The 6,518-nt window shown below is 46.9% G+C and overlaps 1 long non-coding RNA gene across 1 annotated transcript; it reads right to left on the bottom strand.

Annotated features, from left to right (window-relative positions):
* Positions 1-205: 205 nt before the first annotated feature.
* On the bottom strand, positions 206-6,263 carry LOC139034388 (uncharacterized). Its single transcript, XR_011486843.1, has 3 exons — positions 5,881-6,263; positions 5,547-5,781; positions 206-3,335 (listed from the first exon to the last, which is right to left on the bottom strand). It is a non-coding gene; the product is annotated as an uncharacterized lncRNA (long non-coding RNA).
* Positions 6,264-6,518: the final 255 nt, after the last annotated feature.

The following is a 6,518-nucleotide window of genomic DNA, read 5'->3' as shown; positions in this document are numbered from 1 at the left end:
GATGTTTCAAAGATGGAAACAGTGGATGAAAATGTAGACCAGTAGGTGGTGGATTGACTAGGTCTGAATTTCCATATGTAAACCAAAACCGAAACAAAACATAATTGAAGGGAAAACATGCCTGAAAGCTTTAAAAATGCACCATTTGAACTAGTAATTCAATTTCTGGGGAGTCTTTGCTAATGAATAGACATTACACATGGAATTTGGTTATGTATAAAGTTGTTTATTGTAGAATTATTTATGAAAGCAAGGGGAAAAAACAGAAAATAACCCGAACATGCTGTGATTGAGGAATAGCGCAGCCCATTGAAAAGAATATTGTGAAGTCATTTTAAATGCTCTTTGTAAAAATCTTCACTGAGAGGCAGTGATACAAGGCATTAGCAACACAGGCTTGGGGTCACTGGACCTGGGTGAGAAGTCAGGTGCTACCTGTGTAACCTTGGGACTTAATCTCTCTCCCTGAGCCTTAGTTTACACATCTGCAAAATGGGAGATAATAATAGTACCTACCTTAAGGGGTTATTGTGTCACATGAAATAATGTTGATAAAGTACTCAGCTCAAAGTAAGCCCTCAGCTGTCACATATTATGATTATTATTACTTTTGTATAACATAGGAAAATTATCTCTGTTCATTCACCTTAATTCAGCAATTATTTATTGAGGTCCTATTTGTGCCAAATACTGTGCTACATACTGAAGCCATAGCTCCAGCTATTAAATAAATTAATGTTAAATGAAGAGAAGTCAGAAGGAAGGCCTGCAGCATGAACACAGACACGTTAAAAAATAAAAGATGCCCAGGAGGAAAAAAAAGACGAAAGAAAAATAAACCAAGGTGTTAGCTGTAATTTCTTTGGATAGTGAGGCCATTTGGTGGTCTGCCCTTGCTACCCATTTTTCTTTAATGAGTATGAATTTCTCTTATGAGTAGTGACAAAGTTCCTATGTTTTTAAAAAGTCAGAGAAAAATGATGGGAGTGCACTGATTAGCCTTTTTCTTTTTTTTACACTATTCATATCATTTTATTTATTGACATATAGTTGATTTACAATGTTGTGTTAGTCTCTGATATTCAGCAAAGTGATTCAGTTATACATTTATACATATCTTTTTCAGGTGCTTTTCCATTATAGGTTATTACAAGATACTGAATATAGTTCCCAGTCCTATACCTAGTAGGACCTCACTGTTTATCTGCTTTACATACAGTGCTGCATATCTGTCGATCTCAAGCTCCTATTTTATCTCTCTCACTCCTTTTCCCCTTTGGTAACCTAAAGTTTGTTTTCTATGTCTGTGAGTCTGTTCCTGTTGTGGCAATAAGTTCATTTGTATCATTCTTTTTAGACTTTACATATTAGAGATATCATTTGATATTGTTCTTTCTCTGCCTGGCTTTACCTCACTTACTAGGATAATCTCTAGGTCCAACCATATGGCTGCAAATGGCATTATTTCATTCTTCTTACAGCTGGGTAATATTCCACTGTATATATGTACCACATCTTCTTTATCCATTCATCTGTCAATGATCATTTAGCTTGCTTCCACGTCTTGGCTATTTTCCATAGTGCTGCTATGAACACTGGTGTGCAAGTATCTTTCTGAATTAGCGTTTTGGTCTTTTCTGGATATATGCTCAGGATTGGGATTGCCAGATCATATGGTAACTCTATTTTTAGTTCTTTAAGGAAATCCATGTTGTTCTTCATAGTGGCCGTACACTATTCATATCATTTTTATTTTAAACCATGCGATGTATTACCTAACAAAATGAATATATTTTTCAAACAATAAGTAAAAATTATTCAGATATATTCTTCCCTGCCCCTCAATGAAAATGAAAGCAGTCACATGACTTTTTCTGACCATGCTTACATTATTAAAGGTTCTGATTAGCCTTTTAAGGGCCAGTATCGCACCATGAACTAAGGAAATATTCAGTACTTTTGGTCACAAGACAGTGAGGAGGCAGCCTCAGGACAGTGGCCTGGGAGGTCCTGATGTCTTTTCAGTCAGGGAGTTCCCTGCTGTGGGGCTGTGGCCTGGAGATGGGCAGGAGAGTGTCTTTTCTTTCTCCAACAGGAATGGTCCTTGGAGGCCTGGCTCCACCCCCTGCACTGGAAGCCTTCCCAGTCTCCTGGGAACCTCTCCTTACCCCATCCTAAACTTCTGTTTGGAGAGAACTTGGCAGCTCCCCTGACGTCACCCTCCCTCCCAGCCGTGGGACACTTACCGAATCTCTGGTGCCTCTGCGTGGGCAACCCACCCAGGCTGGCAGACCTGGTGGGCTTCTTTCCTGAGTCTGCAGTCAGGAAACATCCAGCTCTATGAATCAGAGTTTCTTCCCTGCGCCAGCAGATGGCTTTTCATGCAAAAAGCATCCCTTTGTTCCCTTTCTGAGACCCAGTTAGGTATCAAAGGCTTCCTTCCCTGGGGAGATGCCAAGAAAGTGGCCACCCCACTGCTCTGGGGAGGAGCAGGAGAAGGGCTCCGGGGGTCAAGGGCACTTCTTTGGTTACCAGTCCTGCTGGGTGCATGCATTCCTCCTTCCCTCTTCTGGCCCTCACTCCATGCATTTCTAAATAGGATGAGTAGAGGGTGGGGCAGCTGGGATCACTGCCAGGACTGGGACAGTGCAGTCAGGACACAGGCTCATTGCAAAGTCAATGAGCCTTCGTGGTGGCTCTCCTCATCACCCCACTTCATAGATAGGAAGACTGAGGTGCTGAGACATTAAGCTACATGTCCAAGGTCACCCCTTTAGTAGGTGGTGGAACTGGCATGAAAAGCAAACCAGGTGTGATGGACCAGTCAGCACAGCATATTTAATGAGACTAGCTTAGGTTTGCACATAGAACTGGGGCCCCGCAGCCTGAGTTCTGACCTTCACCAAACTCTTCAGACCTTGGGTAAGTTCTTTCATTTCTGAGCATGGTAGGCAGAACAGTGTTTACCGCCTGCCTAAAATGTATGGGTCCTAGTCCCCAGAACCTGTGACTACATTCCCTTACATGGCAAAGGGACTTGGCAGATGTGCTGAGTTAAAGATCTTGAGATGGGCCTGGATATCCCAGTGGGGCCAAAGTAGTCAGAAGGCGTCTTCAAGCAGAAGACAGAAGAGTCTGTGGGAAGAGGGGACACACCAGAGCAGAGATGAGGGAGGTTAAGAGCTGCTACGCCCCAGCTGCTGGATGAGTTCAAGAGCCAAGGAAAGCTGGCTGCTTCTAGAAGCTGAAGAAGGCAAGAAAATGATTCTTTCCTAGATCCTCCTGAAGGAATGCAGGCATCCTGACACTGATGTGCGGACTTCTGAGCTCCAGAGCTGTAAGATAATAATATTTGTGTTGTTTTGAGTCATTAAGGTTGTGGTGATTTGTTACAGTGGCAACAGGAAACAGATACACAGGGTCTCAGCCATGCCCCTGTAAACAAGCCTCAGAGCGGCCGGTGGGGCAACACACTGCACTTTCTCCACAGGCGGCCGAGTCTCAGCCAGTGGGGCCTGGAGTTATTTGGACTGATTTTACGGGTTTTCTTTGGGCTTCTTGATCCCTGGCTGCATTTCCTCATGGAAGGATCTGTTGCTTTGCCTCTTGTTCCCACTGGGGGGTGCCCTGTGATGAGGGCCGGGAGGAAAGGAGTGAGGGAGGCTTTGCAGGGCGGGCCCTGTTGGGGGTTGCTGGGCCCTTGCCTTGAGACCAGCCCCTCAAAGGTCAATACTGCCCTCTGGCTCCCATGTGTAATTAGAGCCCTTGCTCTGGCCCTTCTCCCCAGAAGGGCCTGGGCTGGGGGCACCTGTAAAGAGCACTCTGCTCTCTATTTGGCCCGGTTCTCTGTTGTGTTCCCAGCGCGGGCACAGCGACTCTCACGGAGCAGGTGGTCAAGAGTTGTCTGTTGAATGAGTGATACAGTGACATAGACACACAGCTCAGCAAACCACACTGTCATCTCTGTACCAGGACACACACTTAGGTACCTACATACAAGTGAGCACACCAACACACACCCAGGGAGGAATGTGCCCACACGCACCTTAATTCAGCAAATATTTATTAAGGTCCTATTTGGGCCAAATACTGCACTACATACTGGAGCTATACCAGTAAATAAATTAATGCTAAATAAAGAGAAACAAGAAGGTAGGCATGCAACATGAACACAGACATGTTAAAAAATAAAAGATGCCCAGGAGAAAAAAAAAGATGAGAGAAAAATAAACCAAGGTGTTATCTGTAATTTCTTTGGATAGTGAGGCCGTTGGGTGGTCTGTCCTTACTACCCATGTGCACACACACATGTTGTTGAAAATCACACGTGTTGTTGAACTCCTGTACTTAAGGAAGAGGAACCTCTGTTTTGTGGAGACAGTTGAGATGCCAGCTAGCTTAGTGGGGCCTTGGAAGTTTTCATGAATCAACTTGTTAGGCCCAGCAGCTGAGGAAGACTAGGCAGGAAGGAGGGGGAAGATTTCCCATTGATAGTTGGTGGGTAGCCAGATGTTGGCTGCCGTTGGTGGGTACACACACCTGCACACCACGGGAGCTAGAGCTGGGCATGGGGAGGGACCAGGACCCCCACAGATGTCTGAGTCCACCTCCCTCCAAGGGGAGATGAGCCCCTACAGGTTAGGCCTTGAATCATAACCCACCTGGGATCCTGGAGAAAGCCCAACATTAGGGCCTTCTCAATGTTGATCTGATATTTTAAGAGACAGGGCAGGAAGGCAGGGTATTGAACAGAAAAGAGCCTGCTTGAGTTGGGGAAAAGGCTGGCTTTGAGTCCAGGCTGTCATTGACCAGCTGGGTGACCTTGGGCCAGTTGATGAATGTCAGCTTCCTCATCTGTGAAATAGGCTGATGAAGGCACCGACTTGTCAAGGGTGGAGGGAGGATTTAGAGTCAGGTGCTTAAGTTGTAGCCAAAGAACCAAAAAATGGTCATAGCTTAAGAAAATCGAGGCAGTCAATACAAAGTCTACTCAAGCCATCCTAGACCCAAATAACTGGGGAGAAGAAGAGGAATCCCCACATTCTAGAATCCTGCTCCAGGCAGGTTAAATCCTGGGAGGGGGATAACCCACGCTGACCAGGTGCTGACTTGCTGTGTGACCTTTATTAAATTGCTTTGCCTCTCTGAATCCCAGCTGTCCCATTTGAGTTCATGAAGCTCAAATGAGACTATGTATTTGAAACTTTTAGGATAAGTGAGGAATTCTCACTTAGTTGGGAGCATCTCTGGCCATCCTAGGATAGTCATTATTTTTTAAAAAAGTTATTTAAAAAAAGTCTATTGTGTGCTCGCTTTGGCAGCATATATACTAAAAAAGTCTATTGAATATGTTACAATATTGTTTCTGTTTTATGTTTTGATTTTTTGGTCATGAAACTGACCAGGGATTGAACCCAAACCCCCTATCTTGGAAGGCAAAATCTTTAACCACTGGATTGCCCGGGAAGTCCCGGACTTGCATTATTGATGATACCAGTCTGCCAGGCCAACTGACCCTTAGTCGCTGACCACAGTCCTCCTCCTACCTCTCACAGCAGGCTCGTGGGTATTCACTGAGGCTGTTGACAGGATCCAGTAGCACCAGCTGGGCTTCTGCAGGCCTGGCTTCAGTTGTTCCTGTTTCCTCATCTAAACTCAGGACACGGCCCAGACAGGGTCCCTAGCCAGCATGGCTCCTGGAGCCCACATGTCCTGGGTGTCAAGATGGGGAGTCCCCAGTCTCTCAGAACATCCTGGATTCTGCCCTCTGTGAGCTCCCTCCTGGAGGTCGAAATATGGGGGAAATACAAGTCGTGCAGGCAGATGAATCAGGGCCTGGCCAGACCCTCCCTGTTGGCACCAGTGCTGAGGGGGTCTCACCTGCTGACCCGGTGCTCCCATGAGGCTGGACCCCGGGTGTGTTCACCTTCCTGGTTCCTCAGCGTGGCCTGTGGGACTGTGGGCTGCTGAGACAGGAGTGGGTTGTAAGATTCAGAGTCACTGACTCGGCGTCCACTGCTGCACCCCGTCTTCTCACCAGTCCTTGCTAAGCGAGGAGGCCCAACCCCCCAGGGCCTGGTCCCCTGCCAAGTCCACACTGCCCAGGGTGATCGGGAGGGGTGGCTGCCGCCTTACGCTGTGGTGATGGCTGTCCGACCTGGGTCACTGGTGCCGGGTCGGTGGGTAGCCTTGTCTCTGAGCCCGCCACGCCCTCCCTTGACTCATTCGGAGGCAGCACTTCCATGAGGGTTTTTGGCCTCTGAATTCACCTTTGGTTTGGTTTCTGCTCGGGCAGCTCAGAGCAGTTTTGTTTTTAAGTGCAAACCCACAGAACTGCTTTCCCCTTTCTCTGATCCCCCAAAACAAACAAAGGATGTTGGTCTGCATTTTGGTTTGTTTTGAAGCTGAGGGAAATGGGTCACCTCAGGAGCTTCGAGGGTGGCCAGGCTGGTCAGGGAAGCGTGAGAGTGTCTGGGGAGGGCAGGGTGGGGGCCCCGGGTGGCGCCTCACTCCCTCCC

Source organism: Odocoileus virginianus, chromosome 3, assembly GCF_023699985.2.
Source record: "Odocoileus virginianus isolate 20LAN1187 ecotype Illinois chromosome 3, Ovbor_1.2, whole genome shotgun sequence".
Taxonomy (NCBI): Eukaryota; Metazoa; Chordata; class Mammalia; order Artiodactyla; family Cervidae; genus Odocoileus; species Odocoileus virginianus.
Note: the sequence above shows the minus strand (reverse complement) of the source record. Positions and strands in the feature narration are given on the sequence as shown.